This window comes from Phyllobates terribilis, unplaced genomic scaffold (genome assembly GCF_046119375.1).
Source record: "Phyllobates terribilis strain yellow unplaced genomic scaffold, ASM4611937v1 Scaffold_13__5_contigs__length_258822181, whole genome shotgun sequence".
Taxonomy (NCBI): domain Eukaryota; kingdom Metazoa; phylum Chordata; class Amphibia; order Anura; family Dendrobatidae; genus Phyllobates; species Phyllobates terribilis.
The window spans coordinates 201,311,460-201,334,467 of NW_027362773.1; the positions used below are offsets into that span (position 1 = coordinate 201,311,460).

At 49.2% G+C, this 23,008-nt stretch overlaps 1 protein-coding gene across 1 annotated transcript in view; it reads right to left on the reverse strand.

Annotated features, from left to right (window-relative positions):
* The window catches only part of LOC141174294 (cadherin-8), a 650,627-nt gene that overhangs the window by 70,607 nt on the left and 557,012 nt on the right, over positions 1-23,008 (reverse strand). The window lies entirely within an intron of this gene.

Genomic DNA, 23,008 nt, shown 5'->3' on the forward strand with positions numbered 1-23,008 from the left:
CTTGTTATTCACATGCCTTGGTCGGTTTGATGTTCCGTTTCTCCACGTCAAGCTTTGCAAGTAGCCCGATAAGATCTACCCATCTAGGTCTTGGTATTGCTTTAAGACTTGTAGTAACTCTCTTAGTTTGCAGTACACAGTTTCAGTCCACATTCATCAGGATGTCTCCTGCTTGTCTGTGGTTTCCAGTCTCTGAGTTGCTTGTCTGTGGTTTTCAGTAACATTGCTAACCACCTGCCAGTGGTTTCCAGTATTGCTACCAACTTGTCTGTGGTTTACAGTAACCTTGCTACCTGTCTGTGTAGGACCTCATCTACTTCTTGTGGTTTCCAGTTTTGCTACCTACTTGCCTGCGGTTTACAGTATCGCTATCTACCTGCCTATGACTTCAAGGATGTCTTCCTGGTTGTCCTCGGCTTCCAATTCAGTTACCCCCCTGCCTGCAATTTCCAATATCGCTACCTACTTGCCTGCGGCTTCCAGTATCAACCTGCCTGCGTTTTCCAGTATAAATCTGCCTGCAGTTTCCAGGACGTCTCCATTGCTGTTTGCGGATTCAAAGGTATTAGACTTTTTTGTCACTCCTGAATTTTGTCTGCTACTTGTTTGCGTATCCATAACGCCTCCTGTTTGCCTACGTTATTCAGTAACTCTGCCATCTGTCTGTTGTTTCTAGGATTTTATTAAACTTCTAATTTGCATCCTATGTTTCCTTGTCCCGTGTGTTCCATCTGGCTGCAGCACCGACGACCATGGCCGTGTGCCCCCCAGGATCTTGGACTTAGAAGATCCACCTCACCGTGTAAGTCCGTTATATGAAACAGGACTTACCCTACAAGAGGTGAACTTCCAGACAAAACTAAAAACTTATTTTCAAACATAAGAAATATTCCTATCGCCACCAAGCCAACTTTTCATATCACCAATTCCATGAAAATTTTTAAGCTGCCCATACACTTAACATAAAAATAGGCTTACATAATATGCAAATTGCCTCTTCAGAGAAAAAGAGGATTTGAACTCTATAGCGCCACCTATTGGAAGCAGCAATCCTACAAGTCATAATCAACCCTTTAACGAGTCGTGCAATATAACTTAGGATAAAAGCCAAATCAGAATCTCAGTTTGCAGACAAAGTGTTTTGGGCTGTTAGCCCTCATCAGTGCATAGTATGAGAACTGATTTGGCTCGGTGAGAGGCTCTCTGGACTGAAGTCTAAGTTGTAGTGTTTCTCCTTGAGGAGAGTGACACACCGGCCCTAGCATGCCAAATTAAGGAGACTTATTCGCTGTGCAATGCTCCTCTGGGAAATTTAATATGCAAATTGCCTCTTCAGAGAAAAAGAGGACTTGAAAGAGCCTTGTGTGTCACTCTCCACAAGGAGAAACGTTACCCCTTATACCTCGGCTTAAATAATACATTTCAAACATTTTTGACCAATAATTTGGGAAATTATGGGCAAACAATAGCTTGCGCAGGCCAGCAGTAGACTATTGTCTACCAAAAATGTGATTTGCTAGGTTGAATTTTTCCAGCTGCTATCTGGTAAAAATATAAGTTATAGCATTGTTTGCCAAATTTGGTAAATTATATGCCATTTTGTCCAAGCCTACTTGCTCTCTAATCTACCAGTTTAGGCTGGCAAGTCAATGGTTAGATCATTCACGTGTATGATCCAATGAACTATGGATCGGTCGTTTTTTGGCCCATTCTAATCTTACATATCTGGCTAAGTTTAGTTTCCTGCCAAACACATTCCACCAACAAGAATTATAGCATCCAGATGTTTTGCAGATCGGAATATCAGTATAAATTGGCTTTTAAGTGTCCATTTAAACGGACTGACCGATGGCACTAAATGACTGCCGTTCAGAAATTATTTAGCCATTTAATAGTCAGTTTACACAGGTAGCTATGTTCAGTGTACACAAACCTGCCTTTCTTCTCCGCAGCACTAGTGTGCACAGGATAATGTGCTGCCAAGAATGATAATATTTAGACCTGCTTAAAAATAATTTCACTCAATGTACGAGCATTTTGCTCATTCCTTGGGAAATCTGCAGCTTGATTACACTAAAAGATTATTTTTCAGTGCAAATGCAGCTTAAGCTAAAAATTGAAAATTGGAATAATTTATAGTGAATGTAGATATTTATCCGATAGCATGCTATCGCTTGCAAGATCTTGTCGGCGTAGGATGCAGGCTCGAAAGCTGTTGGCAACCAACTCCATTTGAATGCTCATTCTACAAAAACAAGATGCTCCTTGACCAAATAAGAAGTACGGTATTTTTCGGACTATAAGACGCACCGGACCATAAGACGCACCCAGGTTTTAGAGGAGAAAAAAAAAAAAATGTAAGCAAAAAATGTGGTCATGATGCACTTTTAAGGTGGAGAGGGTCTTCTGCTGACACTGGTATAGGGGTAATGTCCCCCAATTCTGACAATATCCCCCATCCTGGTATATATGCCCCCCCCTTCCTTTTATACGTGGTCTCCATCCCCATCCTGGTATGCCTGGCATCCCTCCATTCTGGTATGCATGGAACCCCTCCATCCTGGTATGCATGGCACCCCCATCCCTATCCTTATATCCATGGCACCCCTCATCCCTATCCTGGTATGCATGGCACCCCTCATCCCTGTCCTGGTATGCATGGCACCCCTTATCCGTATCCTGGTATGCATGGCACCCCTCATCCCTATCCTGGTATGCATGCACCCCTCATCCCTATCCTGGTATGCATGGCACCCCTAATCCCTATCCTGGTATGCATGGCACCCCTAATCCCTATCCTGTTATGCATGGCACCCCTCACCCCTGTCCTGGTATGCATGGCACCTCTCATCCCTATCCTGGTATGCATGGCACCGCTAATCCCTATCCTGGTATGCATGGCACCCATAATCCCTATCCTGGTATGCATGGCACCCCTAATCCTTATCCTGGTATGCATGGCACCCCTAATCCCTATCCTGGTATGCATGGCACCCCTAATCTCTGTCCTGGTATGCATGGCACCCCTCATCCCTGTCCTGGTATGTGTGGCACCCCAGGGGTCTGGTCTCCACAGTAATAGCAATATTATGTCTGAGAGCAGGTGGGAGGTCTCTTGGTCAGGAATCCTATGCATGCCACACCTCCTGCCCAGTCCTGGGAGGGGAAGAACTTCCCCTATATAAAGCTGGGGCTGAGGCAGGGTTAGTGAGAAGAGTAGAGCTGAGAAGAAGAGAAGCAGCTATAGGAAAGAGAGATCAGGAGCTCTGGGGAAGTCGTGCTAAAAGGAGTCAGGGGCTGGCAGCTGTAGAGCTCGCCCTGATTGAAGAGTTACCACCGGACCCGGAGTCCGAGGCTGTGGGGATTAACCCAGACCCAGCAGCAGAAACCGCCCGGCAGGGGATTTCAGGTCCTCTGGCCAAGAAACCCGAAGGCACGGTCACACGCGTGGGACCAGCACCGCCGTCGTGGAGCGGAAGCCACTAGAAGGCCCCGAGTCACCGGCCATACGGGTGAGCACCACACGGTACACTCAGGGACGTGGGCTACCTTTACCCGCCTCTAGCAAGGTAGCCAGAAGAGTACAATTAGTTGGGGAGGCCTACAACTCCGCCTGGCCAAGGGGGATCCCATCAGCTCAAGGACTGACCAGGCCCCGACCGCTAGCCAGTACTCCGGGAGGGTCTATCTTTGTCACCAGTAAAGACCCTGAACTACACTGCATCATCTCTGAGTGATTCCTGCTACCCCCATCATCCACGTCGGCTGCCCTGAGGCCATACCCCTCCCGTTGGGGGTTATACCATCCACGCTGCACCATCCTTCCACCGGCCTCAGCGGTCTGCGCTGCAGCGGCAGCTCCATAGCTGCATTCAACGGGTGGCGTAGTCGTCCTACATCTACTGCTAATATACCGCCACTTAGTCTGACTCCCTGGGCACGGACCGGGTCACCGCCACGAGACTACTACCCCTATCAGATCCAGCTCCGGGTAGTCCCTGCGTGCGCAACGCTACATCACATAGGCCCAGGGCGCGTCAACTTTTGGCGTAGTCGGCAGGATTTCGTGCCCGCAACCACCGGGTACTGCGTGCCTGAAAAAGACTGTTCAAACTTACCGTGGTGAAGATTCCCGCCATCCGGCGCCATCTTCAGCCTTCTTCCCGCCATCCGTGAAGATTCCCGCCATCCGGCGCCATCTTTTGCCTTCTTCCCGCCATCCGTGGAGTTTTCCCGCCGTTGGACGCCATCTTGAAGACGCCGCGCGGGAAGAAGAGGGGCATGGACTCCGAAAGCGCGCGAGAACTGAAGCTCCGCCTCACGTCCAGACGTCGCGTAAGGTCCTGGAAGGAGCCCAGCAGACGCTGACGTCACAGGAGCGCGACGGAAGGTCCTCAACCCTGACGATCCACTGCGGAGCCGCGGCCTATGGAAGAGGATCATCGCAAGGTAGGCCACGGTCCACTAGGGGGGAGGAAGATGTCGGATACGGAGGAGAGCTTCACTGCCTCAACCCCCGCCAGCGCCACCGCTGCTGCAGTCATGCCTTTCACCATGCCCTATATCCCGGGGGCAGCCTGGCTACCCCAGTACTCAGGGGAGTCACATACTCTGCATGACTTTAGAGAAAAGCTGGATAGCCTCTTCCAGGTGTACCCCCTCACAGAAGAGCAAAAAGTGAGCATCCTGGTGGCCCAATTAACTGGGGCAGCCCAAAGGGAGGTAAAGTCCTGGCCACCTGGGGGGAGGACTGTCGCAGGGATACTAACCTGGCTGAGGGACACCTTTGATACCCGCACCTCAGCCGAGATTAAGCTTAGATTCTATGGGTGCAAGCAGCGAGCACATGAGAGTATAAGGGACTATGCACTAAACCTACAAGAGGCCCTGAGAGCCATTAAGCAGACCGACCCTGACGGCGTGGGAAACGAGGACAGGCTGTTGACCGAACAATTTATAGAGGGACTATATTGCAATGCCCACCGAACCCAGTTGCGGGCAATGGCCTTACAGGATCCTCATCTGGACTTTGCACAGTTCAAGGACAGAGCCATCCGGGTGCTCCGAGAACCGGCACCGGGTGGCGTTGTGACCCACAGGCGCCCTACTACCGCTTACCACCAGGAGGCGGCGCCCTTGTCGACAGGGCCTGTGGGAGCTGACGCGCAGGCTTTGAACAATGACCCGGCTCCGGACCTGCACCATCAGGTCCAAGAGCTAGCTAAAAGCGTTGCTGCGCTAACCCGAAATGTGCAGTCTTTACAGGTTTCCACTCCAGGGAAGATCCAGCTGGCATCCGGACCGGAGGACATCCCGTGGCGTCGACCAAGGAGGACCCCACCGGCCAGAGGAAGACCCAGCGACCGGTACAACGAGGACGGACAACCTATCTGCCGCCGCTGCAATCAACCCGGACATATGGCAAGGTACTGTCCTTTAAACTGGCACAACCTGGGGTAGAGGGCCAACCCCCAGGAAAAAGATCACCAGGCCCATCGAACTGGCGTGACAAATATGTGGGAGGACGTCCAGTCTTGCCTGTGGTACTGGATGGCATTCCTATGAGTGCCCTACTGGACACTGGGTCACAGGTCACCACCATCCCGTACGTGCTCTTCAAGCAGTACTGGAATGACATGGATATAACCCGTTACCCTGACGACGACTTGAGTATCATCGCCAGCAATGGTCAGCCTGTGCCACAGATCAGATTTAAAGAGGTGACCATTAAAATCGGTAGAGTCGAGCTGGCAGCCCAGGGACTGATCATTGTGGACATTGACAAGCGCGAGAGTCACCCTAAGATAACTCTAGGAACTAATGTAATTGAAAATTGTCTTGCAGAGGTGATTTTTATTTTACAGCAGGTTGCCAAGAACGCCAGCTCCGGCCAGCAGCGAGTGCTCCAAAAAGAGATCCGGGCACTGATGCGACGGCAACAGGTGGAACTCTCCGGCGGTGAGATTGGTAGCGTGAGAATGTGTGACCCTTTTCCTATTGCCATGCCCCCAAAAAGTGAAATGATGATTTGGTGCCGGGCGGCTATTGGTCTGAGGGGTAGAACCAGTTTACTCAGACAGTAGGCCCACCATTTTGACAGCACGGGGGGTGGTCAATGTACGCCATGGGAGGGTGCCCTTTCGCATAATAAATATCGGGAAGAGGGAAGTGTACCTGCCCCGGTATGCCAAGCTAGCCAAATTGTATACTATCAATCAGAATTCCATACAGTCCGTAGAACCCTTGCCTCCATCTTCTCCGGAGGAAGGTAACGGCTCTAAACAACAAATGGAGGATTGGTGTCAGCAACTACATTTGGGTACTGACTCCACTCCCTCACACCAGAAACAGGGAGTCTATCGGGTGGTTCAAGAGTATGAGAGAGTGTTTAGTAAACACCCGTTAGACTTCGGGCGAGTCAAGGGGGTAGAACACCACATCCCCACGGGAGACCATCCTCCCATAAAAGAGAGGTATCGACCCGTACCCCCTGCACACTACCAACACGCCAAGGGGATGCTTAGAGACATGAAGGAGGCTGGGGTAATCAGAGATAGCTGTAGCCCCTGGGCAGCTCCACTAGTCTTGGTCAAAAAGAAAGACAACACCATGAGAATGTGTGTAGATTACCGGAAAATCAACCGTATCACACACAAGGATGCGTACCCCTTACCAAGGATAGAGGAGTCTTTGGCTGCTTTAAAATCTGCTAACTTCTTCTCTACCTTGGATCTCACTAGCGGGTACTGGCAGGTTCCTGTAGCAGAGGCGGACCGGGAGAAAACTGCATTCACCACCCCGATGGGACTTAGTGAGTTTACCTGCATGCCGTTCGGGCTCTGTAACGCACCAGGAACCTTCCAACGATTGATGGAATGCTGTCTGGGACACCGAAACTTTGAGACGGTTTTGTTGTACCTGGACGATGTCATCGTATATTCCAAGACTTATGAGGACCACCTGAAATACCTGGCGGAAGTGTTCGAAGCTCTGGCAAGCTACGGCCTAAAGGTGAAACCCTCCAAGTGTCACCTCCTGAAGCCAAAGGTGCAGTACCTGGGACACGTGGTGAGTGCGGACGGAGTGGCTCCCGACCCTGATAAGATCACCGCAATTAAGGAATGGCCAAGCCCCTCCAGCGTAAAGGAAGTGAGGCAGTTCCTCGGGTTGGTAGGCTACTATCGAAGGTTCATTCTCGGTTTCACCAAAAAGGCAGCCCCTATGCAGGACCTCCTGATAGGCCAGTCCAGGAAAGCCAAGAACCAGAAGCCACCCTTCAGATGGGAGAAGCTGGAAGAAGAGTCCTTCCGTCAGCTGAAGATGGCCCTCACGGGGGATGAAATCCTGGCGTACCCTGATTATAGCCAGCCCTTTATCCTCTACACCGACGCCAGTAACATCGGGCTAGGAGCCGTACTGTCCCAGATCCAGCAGGGGAAAGAACGGGTAATTGCTTACGCCAGCCGAAAACTGCGACCCACCGAAAGAAACCCTGAGAATTACAGCTCATTTAAGCTAGAGTTCCTGGCAGTGGTGTGGGCAGTCACCGAACGCTTTAAGCACTACCTCGCTTCTTCCCGGTTCACCGTGTACACGGATAACAACCCGTTGACACACCTGAACACTGCAAGACTCGGTGCCCTAGAGCAGAAATGGATGGCCCGCTTGTCCAACTATGAGTTTACAATCAAATACCGGGCAGGACGCTCCAATACCAACGCGGACGCCCTGTCCAGGATGCCAAACCTACCGGACGAGGGTGAGGATTCAGAAGACTTGGAAGAGGTCGAACTCCCTGCGTTCCACCGTCATGGGACTATCCAGTATTCCCACCGTGTAAGGGGTAAGCAAGCCGCTACGTTCAACCCCTTACCTCACTACAACTGGGCGGAAACGCAAGACAGTGACCCTGCCGTCCAGCTGGTGAAGGAGATGCTGACTCAGCCAGAAGCTCGCCTTGACCCAGACGCTCCGGAGGAGGCCAAGCAACTGTGGGCAGAGAAGAATCGACTGTTCCTTTACAAGGGGAAGTTGTGCCGCAGAATGGTTAACTCCCGGACGCATGAACTGATATGGCAAGTAGTGGTGCCAAGAAGGGACGCAGCTATGGTGATGGAGGCATACCACGATGGGGCTGGGCACTTCGGATGGAAGAAGCTGGAGTTCCTGCTGCGCGGGCGGTTCCATTGGGTAGGCATGAGAGGAACCATCGAGAGGTGGTGCAGAGACTGTGGCCCATGCAACCTAAGAAGGAAGGACCGTGCCAGCCAGAAGACCCCCCTTCAGTCCATCGTCACCCGGCAGCCGTTGGAACTGGTCGCCTTGGATCATGTAAAACTGACCCCAAGCAGAAGTGGCTACGTCTACGCATTAACCATCGTGGATCACTACTCCCGGTTCTTGGTTGTCGTCCCCGTCAAGGACTTAATGGCTCAAACAGCAGCTAGAGCCTTCCAGCAGCACTTCTGCCGTCCACACGGCTACCCAGAGCAGGTGCTGACAGACCAGGGACCTGCCTTTGAAGCGGAGGTCTTCCAAGAGTTCTGTACTCTGTATGGCTGCCGGAAGATCAGGACGACACCCTATCATCCGCAAACTAATGGACTTTGTGAGAAAATGAACCAGGTGGTGATAAATCTTCTAAAAACATTGCCCCTGGAAGAACGCAGTCTGTGGCCTGAGAAGCTGCCCGACCTGGTGGACCTATACAACTACATCCCTGTAGGTTCCACGAACTGTACCCCGGCTTACCTAATGAGGGCAAGACCCGGTAAGCTACCTGTTGACCTAGAGATGGGAGTCCTGACACCCGAGGACACTTCACCGGAAGCAGACTGGGACACACAGAGGCAGCAGCAGTACCGGAAAGTACAGGAGAGCGTGGAGCGAAGTCTCTGTCTAGCTAGGGAAAGACAAGAGAAAACTTACAACCAGTATGCTCCCGCTGATCCCTTGGTACCCGGAGAGCAGGTCTTGAAGAGGAAAAGATGGCTCCACAAGTTGGACGACCAGTGGGAGAAGGACCCGTACATCGTACTGCCCTCAAGCCACGACAACCCAAAGGTCTGTACCATCAGTAAAGACGGAGGGGAAACCACAACCATTGTATCCCGGGATCACCTGAAGAAGTGTCCCGAACAGCTACGGAACCCTGAAGAGGAACAAGAAGACCCTCGACCCGTAGAGGAAAGGGAAGATGTGGTTAGTACTGTGCTCGGAGACTTCCCTCGGTCCTGGACTCAAGTCAATGGTGCAGTTGTGGTACCCGTCCTCACGTTCCTCCAACCAGCATCCCAAGTACTTACGGAGCAACCGGTAGAGCTGGAAGAATAGCCGGCCCAGGAGGCAGAAGACTCCACACAAGCAGATCAGGAGGATCAACCCTCTGCTTATAGTGAGCCTGCCATACCCCTAGTGAGCCAAAGAGCCCGTAGACAGCTGCCCAGTTTATCCTTGACAGCTCCTACACCCTGTAGTTCAGGGCCAGACAGTCACCTCCGTAGGTCCACTAGGGCCACTAGAGGCCAGTTACCCGCACGTTGGAGGATTTGAAGTGTTTAAATTGTTTTATTTGTGGTCACCTGTCTGTTACTTGTAAATAATTATGTGTTTCTAGTTATTTTTAGGAGTCCTTGGTGGATTACCGGGAATCCTTGTACAATTGGTTGGAGCGTAACTTAGGAATGGACTAATGACTGTTAAGGACTCGGGGCAGGACAGACCCCTACCTGGTTACGTCTCCCTGTGTTGGTGAAATGGACACCCTTGTTTTCTTGAAAAACTGCACCCGGTTGCGGACACGCCGTGACCATCATAATGTATTTTTCTTTATTGTACTGTTTTTGTTTATAATTTGTTATGTTTACAAAAGTATGTTTAGTCCCGGAGTACTAAAATTCACTAGGGGGGAATGTGGCACCCCAGGGGTCTGGTCTCCACAGTAATAGCAATATTATGTCTGAGAGCAGGTGGGAGGTCCTTGGTCAGGAATCCTATGCATGCCACACTTCCTGCCCAGTCCTGGGAGGGGAAGAACTTCCCCTATATAAAGCTGGGGCTGAGGCAGGGTTAGTGAGAAGAGTAGAGCTGAGAAGAAGAGAAGCAGCTATAGGAAAGAGAGATCAGGAGCTCTGGGGAAGTCGTGCTAAAAGGAGTCAGGGGCTGGCAGCTGTAGAGCACGCCCTGATTGAAGAGTTACCACCGGACCCGGAGTCCGAGGCTGTGGGGATTAACCCAGACCCAGCAGCAGAAACCGCCCGGCAGGGGATTTCAGGTCCTCTGGCCAAGAAACCCGAAGGCACGGTCACACGCGTGGGACCAGCACCGCCGTCGTGGAGCGGAAGCCACTAGAAGGCCCCGAGTCACCGGCCATACAGGTGAGCACCACACGGTACACACAGGGACGTGGGCTACCTTTACCCGCCTCTAGCAAGGTAGCCAGAAGAGTACAATTAGTTGGGGAGGCCTACAACTCCGCCTGGCCAAGGGGGATCCCATCAGCTCAAGGACTGACCAGGCCCCGACCGCTAGCCAGTACTCCGGGAGGGTCTATCTTTGTCACCAGTAAAGACCCTGAACTACACTGCATCGTCTCTGAGTGATTCCTGCTACCCCCATCATCCACCTTGGCTGCCCTGAGGCCATACCCCTCCCGTTGGGGGTTATACCATCCACGCTGCACCATCCTTCCACCGGCCTCAGCGGTCTGCCCTGCAGCGGCAGCTCCATAGCTGCATTCAACGGGTGGCGTAGTCGTCCTACATCTACTGCTAATATACCGCCACTTAGTCTGACTCCCTGGGCACGGACCGGGTCACCGCCACGAGACTACTACCCCTATCAGATCCGGCTCCGGGTAGTCCCTGCGTGCGCAACGCTACATCACATAGGCCCAGGGCGCGTCATATGCATGGCACCCCCCATCCCTATCTTGGTATGCGTGGCACCCCTAATCCCTATCCTGGTATGCATGGCACCCCTAATCCCTATCCTAGTATGCATGGTCCCCCTAATCCCCATCATGCTGCACATAAAAAAAAATAAACACTCCTACTCACCTCTCTTCTCTCCTCCAGCGCTGCGTCCTGTCTTCCTGCACTGATCTCTTCATGTGAGCCGCGCATGACGTCACTGCCATGCGTGGATCGCAAGGAGAGATCAGCTGCCGCAAGTCACTGCTCCCCACTCCGAGACTGTGTGCACGGGGAGCAGTGACTTCACTCTCCTTTATAGCCGGCACACAGCGGAGCCGCGCTGCTGCTCATGCTGCTGCCGGCTATATCGTGTGACCGCTCATTAAATGGCATGAATATTCACCCCCTCCCCACGCCCATGGGCGTGGAGAAAGGTTGAATATTCATACCTTTAGCAGCGGGCACAGGCGATTCCGGCAGCAGCAGGAGCCGCAGCGCGGCTACACTGTGTGCTGCTATTAAGGAGCATGAATATTCAGTGCTCCCCACGCCCCATGGGCGTGGGGAGCAGTGAGTATTCATTTTCTTTAGCAGCGGGGACAGTGTAGGCTGCAGCGGGCAGCTGCAGCCTCCTGTGCCCCGCTCTTCTACCGCTCCCCCCACACCCCATATATATATATATATATATATATAAATATACACACCCCCAACATTCGGACTATAAGACGCACCCCCCCATTTTCCTCCAAAATGTTGGAGGAAAAAAGTGCGTCTTATAGTGCGAAAAATACGGTATATAAAATATATGAAATTCCAAATTTTGTAGCAGATGCAGATGTTTAAAATGCTGTACTAGCTTCATCACCTATAGATACAAAAAACATTAGGCAATTTTAAGCAGTAAGCTACCGCTCAGTTTCTCCTCTTGATGGTATAATTTTTATCAAAGGTCATATCTCTTCTTTATTACATATTGACCTTTTAGCCGTATCTGAACCTTTCACTTTACACTCCTGTCCTCATATTAAACATAAACTCGTTGCCGACAGTGAAAATTGGACAAGTAGAGTTTCAGTCACCGCCAACAAGTTTAATTCTACTGTTGTTAAACAAGGAAATTGGTCTTTTCAGGGATGACATCATGGGTTTTTGGGGTGCCACAGTACAGTTGATAAGAAGACAAGTAGCCACAGAGAGCCAAAACACAATAAAAATAAGAAAGAGGATAATTAAGGTAGCAAACTAATACAATTAATAATAATGCTAGGCAATATCTAAAAATTAAGGAAGCATTACCATCAAAATTTTGATCCTCTTAATATAATGCAGTCATCATATTATATAGCACTGTGCACTTACAATTGCTCATTTTGCCTTTCTACACAGCTAATTTTTCTCTTTTCCATTACATCTATAGCATCACGTGAATAAAACATAAAAACAGACTAGCTGAATCTGTTCTAAGCACCATGTAGAAAAAGTAAGTTTCTTTTCTATGCATGAGTCATCACTGCAAAAGTCTTTGGCAGGGGGAAGGAGAGCAGCTGGGTCAGAAGTTGAAGAAGGGGATAACTCAGGCAGGAAAAAGAGACTTCCTGTTTCTACATAGAGAAAAGAGAAGCATTAACTGGGTAGAAGGATAAAATGAGCAATTGTAAGTACACATTGCCATACATTATGATTAGAGATGAGTGGAGTTCGTACTGGACAATTAGTGTCTGGTGCTAAATGCCGAACACTTCTCCCGGAAGTCTGTTGCAAAGTTCGGAGTTCTGGAGGAAGTCTATTGCAGAGAGAGAGAGAGAAAATTTTCCAGCTCAAAAGTTCGGGTCCCTATTGTTGTTAATAGGGTTCGGGTTCTGATTCAAGTTTTGAGACAGTTCTGGTAACCAAACCGAACTTTGATATAAAGTTAGAGTTGGGTTCCACAACCTGGACTTCCACTGGTCCGCTCATCCCTAAATATGTTGACTGAAATATACTAAGAGGATAAAAACATTGATGGAAGTGGTTCTTTAAGCAGTATATATTTGGAATTTGCCAGAATGGAGAACCAGGGAATGATGCTATCTTTGCTGTCGAGTGGGATCAAGGTGCAGGAATTTCAGGTTGATTATAAGTAAAATATTTATTCACACTTACATAAAACAAATAAAAACTATATACACAATGTGTTTCGGCTGGTTTCAGCCTTCTTCAGGTGTATGGAGAAAATTAAATCTATCACTTTGTTCTTGGAATTTGGGTATTTGCTTATTATATATTTCATTCTTCACCCCTCCAGAGTGAGTTACATGCGGCATCATCTACTGTTCCTGACATCCCATACATATGGTGTATAAAGCAATGAGCTGACATGCCAAGGTTTAATAGGTCTATGATATTTGAGTACTCAATACTCAGGATTGGCACATGATTTATTCCTTCCAAGGACCTTCCAAGGATCTTCCAAGGACCTACCAAAGGACTAGGGGACTTTCATTATGTGTGGAAGAAGGGTGATTCTGGCAGCTAAATAGGAAAGGGTTCTTTACAGTTAGAGCAGTCAGACTGTGGAATTCCCTACTGTGAGAGGTAACAACGGCAGATAGCATATCAGGATCTTAATACTTTTCTCAGAACAAATGGCATGCAGGGAATTACAATGCATAGTGTGCCAAATCACAAATTTATCAAACAAATATATATTTATACTGTATATAAGTACAAGCTCTTTCATTTCCTGCAAATTCCGGATATTTGTCAGCTCTTCTAAATGCACAGATCTGAGAATTGCTTACAGTATAAGTTGCAAGTTTTAACATTTCTGTTCGATCATGAAAAGCACATTAAATGCTGTAAAATAGTTTTAAGGCCATTAAAGTTTAACGAGAATAAGTGTGAAAAAACTTGTAATCAGATGTAAAATACTTTTGCTGCTTACTCCCATGTAAATGTTAATATGTCGAATGTAAATTATACAAATAACAGATGGATTTTTTTTATTTCAGATGCCTTAATTCTGTGGCACAGAAAATGTTGGCATTGTGCTAAAGTTGCTATTAAGGCAATTAGCACCGAGGTGCATTATTAAAGCTAATTGTTTAAAGCTTAATGTTAGGGTGAAAGACGCCCCTTGACTTTTCGTCTTGAAAAATCTGAACTTTAGATAATTGTCTACATAATTACCAGCCTATTCCTATCAAAGAAAATGAACTTTAGACAATACTTTGAACACTCTAAAACTTTAAGGTGACCTTTCTGAGCATATAGCAGTTACCAGCCTTGTCTGGTATATACGATCTGTGATACTTTTTGCATGATGTCGTAGAAGCCCATGTACAGGAGACATTGCCTGGTGCTTCATGGCGTCCCTGCAGCTCCAGTATTGGATTGTGACATAGCATCAGTATGATATTTTATATAATAATTTTATTTCTGGTCATTTTCTGCAATATATACTTATTATGCTAGTGTCAAGAGCATACCGGGACAGAGAGGGGCCAGCAGATTGTGGCTTCTGGTTCCACTAACTCCTGCACTGTTTAGAAGTAATTCACAATCTTATCAAACAGTGCAGGTTTTTTTTGTTAGCTGTGCAAGGGTTAATCTGTTCAGTTGAAGCTCCTGGAGCTTTCCTACCTGGATTGTATCAGCTGTTCAGTGTTGGCTACTCCCCTCTGCTATATATGCTGCCTCTGGCACTTAGAGATTGCCAGTTTTAGTTGTTACTGCCTGGTTCTGGACTTGGAGGTTTAGTTTGTGGTTGGAGTAGGCGTTTCGAGATTTATTCAGGAGATTGTTGCTTGGAGTTTTGCTTGTGTGCCTATCCTTATTCTCTCCTATTTGGTTTCTCCTTCTTTTAATTCCCCTGTGTCCCACTCTGTCGTTTGGTGAGTGTATTTTGTAAGGTTGGTATTTTCATTTATCCCTGTATGTCTTCCCTTGTTTGTTTGGTTAGTGTGTTCCTATACACTTCAGCTACCCTCTACCCGGGGTGGGGGAGGGGACAGATCAAGGTTGTGATAGGAGCATAACAAGGCATGTGAAACTGGTGTCTCCAACTTCTAGGGACCTGTTTAGTGCCAATAGTCCCAACACCATTGTGACAGCTGGTCTCCAACCTGTAGGGGACTGCTAGGAGTTGCATTTTCTCAAAAGATGGAAGCCTAAAGATAGGAGACCACAATTCTTTGGTAAGAATTTTCTTGGACTTTGGTCCACTAAAGTTGATGCTCTGCATGGTACTGATTTTCTGATCATTTTCATTCTCTTTAATATCATTTGATTGCTTATTAGGCACCATTAATTTTCACAGCACTTTATAGATATTGTCATCAATGTTTTAACTGGGACTCACAGCTTAAATTCCAGAGAAACCAGAAGAAACTCATGCAAACATTGGGAGAACATGCAAACTTCTTGACCTTGGTAGTATTTCAACCCAAGACACCAGTGCTGCAAGGCCATAGTGCTAACCACTTAGCCACCATGCAGATTATGATGGCTTTATGTCTGGATCACAGCATTACAAAATTGGAAGAACTTATGGAGTGTTGCCAGAGTGCAGTGGTTAGTATCTACTGAAAGTACTCCAAGATTGAAAATCCAGTAAATTGGCATCAGAGTATAGAAAAAAGGCTAGTTAACAGTACCTTGGCCGATGTTACAGAAGAGCTGCTGTAGCATAATTTGCTAAGAAAGTTCCGTCTGGCTATGATGGAAAGGTGACAGGGCAAAGAGAGCATCGCAGCTTGTTGTTTATCTTAGCAAAGCCAAAAAAACTGTGCTGGACTATAAGCTGGTATGCATGCAAAGTGTAAGGCTATGTGCCCACGATGCAGAAATGCTCTGGATTTTTCCTGAGCGTTTCTGCATTTCCCTGGCAGAAAAAACGCATGCGGATTAAACATGCGTTTTTCCTGCCAGGGACAAGCGGAAGTGAAGCGTTCTTCACATGCATTTCGGCATGCGGGTTGTCAAGCGCTTTCCAAGCGATTTTAGCATCACTTGGAAAGTGCTTGTCAACTTGGTCACACTATATAAATCCATGCAAACGGCATGGCTTTATATAGTGTGACCATAAAAGAATGGTACCCGGGTTTGGAGAAGAGGAGGCTCTCCTCCAGACCCGGGTACCATAGTACCTGTAAAAAAAAGGATAAAATAAAAAATATACATTATACTTATCTTCTGATGGCCCCGTGGTGTCCTTATCCGATGCGTCTTGGATTGCCGGCAGCTCGCGGTGGACTAAAAGGACCTGCCATGACTTCATTTAGTCATGTGAATGGTCACGCGACCACCGACGTCAGCGCTCGTGTGACTCGTCACATGACTAAATGACGTCATGGCTGGTCCTTTTTAGACCATCGCGAGCTGCTGGCCAGCCAAGACGCATGGCTAAGGACACCAGGGGCCATCAGAAGGTAAGTATAATGTATATTTTTTATTTTATTATTTTTTTTACAGGTACTATGGTTCCCGGATCCAGAGGAGAGTCTCCTCTTCTCCAAACCCGGGTACCATTCGCACATTGAAACGCATGGAATATGCATCTGCAGATGCAGTGATGTGGATTCTGTAACATACCTGGCGGCGTCCTTGCATAATGGTCCATCTCCCACTGTGCAAGAGCGCGCACTTGATCTCCAGTCCAGTTTGCTAGCCTGGCTTCCCTCCATGCTGTCTGTTTGCCTCTGTGTCTGCTGCTTAAGGGCGGCGCCCGATCACTTCCTGCTTTTTGTACCTGCTGCAGACACACCCCTTGTGCGTCCTCAGCCTATTGCTGCCTGCCATCTGGTATTTAACTCAGCTGTTCCAATGAATCCCTGCCTGAGCATTGTGTTCTGTCAGTTGGCCTTTGGTCACTGATATGCCAGGTCCCGTTTATGTTTCCTGCCTTCGGTATCAGTACCCGTGTCTGAACTGTGTCCTGTCTGTATTATTTTCTAGCCTGTTGTCTTCTGCCTATCCTGGAGGCTGTATTTCCAGGCCTGTGTGAACTCGCTCCTGCCTGTTCTATAAGCCTTCTAGGGACCGTATACCTAGACCCGCTCCTGTATCTTGCTGCTGTGTCTGTTCTTGTCTGAATACTCTCCTAGTCTGTTTTGTTTTTCTCTATGTCCGTACTTTCCCTTTTTCTGCAGAGTCTGAACTCGTACCTAACTCCTGCTCGTTGTCACTGTACTTCCGTTTGTGAGTTTGTGATCCACTCGCTACTTCTCTGCAAGTACCCTGTGGGTATCTGGTTCTGCCTTTCCCTTCTAGTCTGTTCCGTGTGTACAGAGCCCTGTTCCCACCGCGTCTGCGGTTTCGCTTTGCTCAGCTCTGTCCACCGCATCTGCGGTTTTCGCTTTGCTCAGCTCTGTCCACCGCGTCTGCGGTTTTCGCTTTGCTCAGCTCTGTCCACCACGTCTGCGGTTTTCGCTTTGCTAAGCTCTGTCCACCGCGTCTGCGGTTTTCGCTTTGCTCAGCTCTGTCCACCGCGTCTGCGGTTTTCGCTTTGCTCAGCTCTGTCCACCGCGTCTGTGGTTTTCGCTTTGCTCAGCTCTGTCCACCGCGTCTGCGGTTTTCGCTTTGCTCAGCTCTGTCCACCGCGTCTGCGGTTTTCGCTTTGCTCTGCCCTGTCCACTACGTCTGCGGTTTTCGCTTTGCTCTGCCCTGTCCACCGCGTCTGTGGTTTCGAAATTGTCTCCCAGTCTGTACTGGACCCTACCCAGCCTGCGCTCTAGTCTGCCTGTTCCTGTATTCCCTGGTGTGGGTCAACAGCCGTGTCCGGAGTCTGACCTGGAGTAGACCCTGGTTCCTCTGCTCGGTTCCTCCCTGGTGCACTGGCGTCGTATGCCGTCGTGCGACCTTGGTCGGATCGGGCAGATACTTAGTTACGCCCCTCCAAGCACTTTCCGGTTCATGGCACAGTGGAATCACTACATAAACACGCACACGCCAGTCAGTTCGGGCGTGTGCATTACAGCATGCTCAGGCCATGGTTCCCGTTGAGCCCCACGGCCTTCGCTCTCTGAGACCTTTTCCAGCGAATACGTGCATTAAAAATAAATAATTTTTTTTTTTTCTCTAGCTGAGTTCCAGGCGAATTACACACCCGTCCAGATGGATCTATCAGCTCTCGTTCCTGCAGATCCGCCACGGTACTATGGGGATCCAAGACAGAGTCGTGCATTTGTGGAGCAATGCATGCTACACTTCAAGTTCTATCCTCTTTGTTTTCCCACCGATCGGGTTAAGGTGGGATTCATTATGTCTAACCTAGCGGGTGATGCCTTGGAATGGATCAACCCCCTATGGGAAACACAGGATCCTATCGTCCTGGACATAATGGCCTTCCTGGTGGCCTTTCTAATGGTCTTCGATGATCGTAACCCGGAGGCTCCTGCTGAAGTTTCACTTCCCAATATCCCGGAGCAGCCCCGATGGGTAATGTGTGTGGGTAGTGCAATAGTCCTCCAGCCCAATGAGACTACTGCCCACCCAGAATCCTCACAGGGTGATTACGCTCTCCAGAATACTTCTCCCAACCTCAAGAGGCAGTCCAGACGTGCTAGACGTAGAGGCAAGCCGTCACGCCAGGGTCTGTCCTCCCTGAGACTTCCTGACCCCAACCTTGAAGTCCCTACTGAAGCTTCATCTCCCTGTATCCCGGAGAAGCCCCAACGGGTAATGTGCGTGGGTAGTGCACCAGTTCTCCTGCCCGAAGAGACTACTGCCCATCCAGACTCCACACAGGAGAACTTCCTGCATCCGGCATCAGATACTTCACCCACTTTAACCAGTGTGCATGTCCAAGGATGCTCCGAAGCTGTGATTACCTCCGAGTCTGTGAACCTCTACTACCTGGCGGAGGACCCCCTGTTGCCTCCTGAATCCTCCGGGATACCACTCAATGACAAATGGAGAGGGACTTCTCTACACCCGGTACTCGATACTTTGTCCGCTCCGTCCTGTGAGCCTGACAATGGGTACCCCAAAGTGGTAGTTACCCCCGAGTCTCTACACCCCTCCGACCAGGCGGAGGACCTCCAGTTGTCTCCAGAACCCTTCGGGGTGCTACCTGGTAGCGAAAGGACAGAGACTCTCCTATACTCTGTACCTGATACCTCGCTCGCTTCGTCCATTGAGTCCGACCTAGTGTACTCTGAAGCAGAGGTTACCTATGAGTCTCTACACCCCTCTGACCAGGCGGAGGACCTCCAGTTGTCTCCTGAACCCTTCGGGGTGCTACCTGATAGCGAATGGACAGAGACTCTCCTATACTCGGTACCTGATACCTCGGCTGCTTCATCCAGTGAGTCTAAACAAGTGTACTCCGAAGCAGAGGTTATCCCCGAGTCTCTACACCCCTCCGACCAGGCGGAGGACCTCCAGTTGTCTCCTGAACCCTTCGGGGTGCTACCTGATAGCGAATGGACAGAGACTCTACTATAATCGGTACCTGATACCTCGCCCGCTTCTTCCAGTGAGTCCGACCTAGTGTACTCCGAAGCAGAGGTTATCCCTGAGTCTCTACACCCCTCCGACCAGGCGGAGGACCTCCAGTTGTCTCCTGAACCCTTCGGGGTGCTACCTGATAGCGAATGGACAGAGACTCTCCTATACTCGGTACCTGATACCTCGCCCGCTTCTTCCAGTGAGACCGACCTAGTGTACTCCGAAGCAGAGGTTACCCCCGAGTCTATGCACTCTTCCAACCAGGCGGAGTACCCCCAGTTGTTTCCTGAATCCTCCGGGGTACCACCTGATAACAAAGAGACAGTGACTTTTCTACACCTTGTACCTGATACCTCGCCCATTTCATCCTGTGAGCTTGACAAGATGTACCCCGAAGCACAGGTTACCCCCGAGTCTCTGCACCCCTCCAAACCGTCGGAGGGCTTCCAGTTGTCTACTGAACCCTCTGGGGTGTTACCTGATAATAAGTGGAGAGAGACTTCCTTGTGTGCTATTCCTGGTACTCCACTCGTTTCGTCTGTTGCTGAGGATGGCTGGATAGGAGGTAGCATCCTAGCTACCCAGAGGAGACCAGTTTTTCCGGTGGACAGTGGAAGTGATTTTCTTGAAGTAAAGGATTGGCCCTCGAATTCCCTGCGGAACATTCTGGCAGGCTTGAAGAAGAGGGGGCGTAAGGGGGGGGGTACTGTAACATACCTGGCGGCGTCCTTGCATAGTGGTCCATCTCCCACTGTGCAAGAGCGCGCACTTGATCTCCAGTCCAGTTTGCTAGCCTGGCTTCCCTCCATGCTGTCTGTTTGCCTCTGTGTCTGCTGCTTAAGGGCGGTGCCCGATCACTTCCTGCTTTTTGTACCTGCTGCAGACACACCCCTTGTGCGTCCTCAGCCTATTGCTGTCTGCCATCTGGTATTTAACCCAGCTGTTCCAATGAATCCCTGCCTGAGCATTGTGTTCTGTCAGTTGGCCTTTGGTCACTGATATGCCAGGTCCCGTTTATGTTTCCTGCCTTCGGTATCAGTTCCCGTGTCTGAACTGTGTCCTGTCTGTATTATTTTCTAGCCTGTTGTCTTCTGCCTATCCTGGAGGCTGTATTTCCAGGCCTGTGTGAACTCGCTCCTGCCTGTTCTATAAGCCTTCTAGGGACCGTATACCTAGACCCGCTCCTGTATCTTGCTGCTGTGTCTGTTCGTGTCTGAGTACTCTCCTAGTCTGTTTTGTTTTTCTCTATGTCTGTACTTTCCCTTTTTTTGCAGAGTCTGAACTCGTACCTAACTCCTGCTCGTTGTCACTGTACTTCCGTTTGTGAGTTTGTGGTCCACTCGCTACTTCTCTGCAAGTACCCTGTGGGTATCTGGTTCTGCCTTTCCCTTCTAGTCTGTTCCATGTGTACAGAGCCCTGTTCCCACCGCGTCTGCGGTTTCGCTTTGCTCAGCACTGTCCACCGCGTTTGCGGTTTTCACTTTCCTCAGCTCTGTCCACCACATCTGCGGTTTTTGCTTTGCTCAGCTCTGTCCACCGCGTCTGAGGTTTTCGCTTTGCTCAGCTCTGTCCACCGCGTCTGCGGTTTTCGCTTTGCTCAGCTCTGTCCACCGCGTTTGCGGTTTTCGCATTGCTCAGCTCTGTCCACTGCGTCTGCGGTTTTCGCTTTGCTCAGTTCTGTCCACCGCATCTGCGGTTTTCGCTTTGCTCAGCTCTGTCCACCGCGTCTGCGGTTTTCGCTTTGCTCAGCTCTGTCCACCGCGTCTGCGGTTTTCGCTTTGCTCAGCTCTATCCACTGCGTCTGCGGTTTTCGCTTTGCTCAGCTCTGTCCACCGCGTCTGCGGTTTTCGCTTTGCTCAGCTCTGTCCACCGCGTCTGCGGTTTTCGCTTTGCTCAGCTCTGTCCACCACGTCTGCGGTTTTCGCTTTGCTCTGCCCTGTCCACCACGTCTGTGGTTTTCGCTTTGCTCTGCCCTGTCCACCGCATCTGTGGTTTCGAATTTGTCTCCCAGTCTGTACTGGACCCTACCCAGCCTGCGCTCTAGTCTGCCTGTTCCTGTATTCCCTGGTGTGGGTCAACAGCCGTGTCCGGAGTCTGACCTGGAGTAGACCCTGGTTCCTCTGCTCGGTTTCTCCCTGGTGCACTGGCGTCGTATGCCGTCGTGCGACCTTGGTCGGATCGGGCAGATACTTAGTTACGCCCCTTCAGGCACTCTCCGGTTCATGGCACAGTGGAATCACTACATAAACACGCACACGCCAGTCAGTCCGGGCGTGTGCATTACAGATTCCATGCGTTCCAATGCAAGTCAATGGCGGCGAAAACGCCACGATTCAGCAAAATAATTGGTAGTGCTGCGGATTTTTTTGCAATGATAATCCGCAGCAGAAATTTCCACAACATGTGCACAGCACATGCGGATTATCGTTGGGGAACATTGCAGACCTTCTACCAAGCATTTTTTAAGCGTTTCTGCAGCGGAATTGGCGCTGCGGAAACGCATAAAAAAAGCATAGTGGGCACACAGCCTAAGAATACGTCCATACTGTGGCCATTTCAAAGACAAAACCCAAGAAAAAAACAAAAACAAGCATACACCCTACAGCAAGTAAATCCCTCAATAGTAATAGTACATGTGAATACCATAGGGTACTTAGATAAGGCTATTTTAATCAAAAAGTAAAAATGTCATCCCACCACATCAAGATGTACCCATAGGGCCAGTCCTAACCTGTCTCTAGCATTAAAACCGGTCACGTTGTCCTTGCTGACTCTTCTTTATTGCCTAAAATAGCTACAAGGAGCACGTGAGCATCAGAAACTAGACCATGGATGGAAAAAGACTACCAGGTCTGATGAATTATGCTTTCCTTTACAAGATGTGGATGCCCTTCTAAGTGCCCAGTACTTATCTGGGAATGAAATGGCACCAGGAGACACCATGAAAGAAGACAAGCTGATGGAAGCAGTACGATGTTCTAGCAAATGTTCTTCTATGATATTGAGGACTTGATGACAAGTAACTCATAATGATTGTGCAGACCAAGTATAAATGTCGTATAACTTTAGCATCATCTTTTTCTTTTATATCCTGTCTACTATGTCAGAACCTTCTGGTTTTGTTCTCCGACCTGTGGCTTTTTTTCAGATCATGAAAATACAAATCCCAGAATTTTCTAACAGATGTAAATTCTAAGGGAATGTTGGAAATTGGTACTTAGTTATAGCTTGAGAGACCGTAATCTTATGGCCAAAGATGATTGGACCAGCCATGATTCAAAATCACCAAATTGCACAATTTTACAGGAATATTTGTTTTGCAACAAAGTTATTTATTGGGTATTGAATGTTCCTTATTACAACCTGATATCCCCAGTTGCGACAAAGGAAAGAATTACCATAATCATCACTTCAGTACTTAACTCTTTTGCCATCTCTGCAACCCGCCTTCCGGGTATTTGGGCCTTTTCTTTTCCCTTTCCCTGTTGCATGCATCTTCACTCTAAGCCCTTGCTTTTGGTTCGTCTAGGCCTCCGCGCCGTGCCATCACTCAGGAGACATGTTTCGTAACTTCACATATGGCAGCGTCACTACATTATGACGGCACACAGTGATGTTCAAGGCATAGTCAACCCGGAAGCCAAAGCCAGAAGTGAAGAGAATGTGTT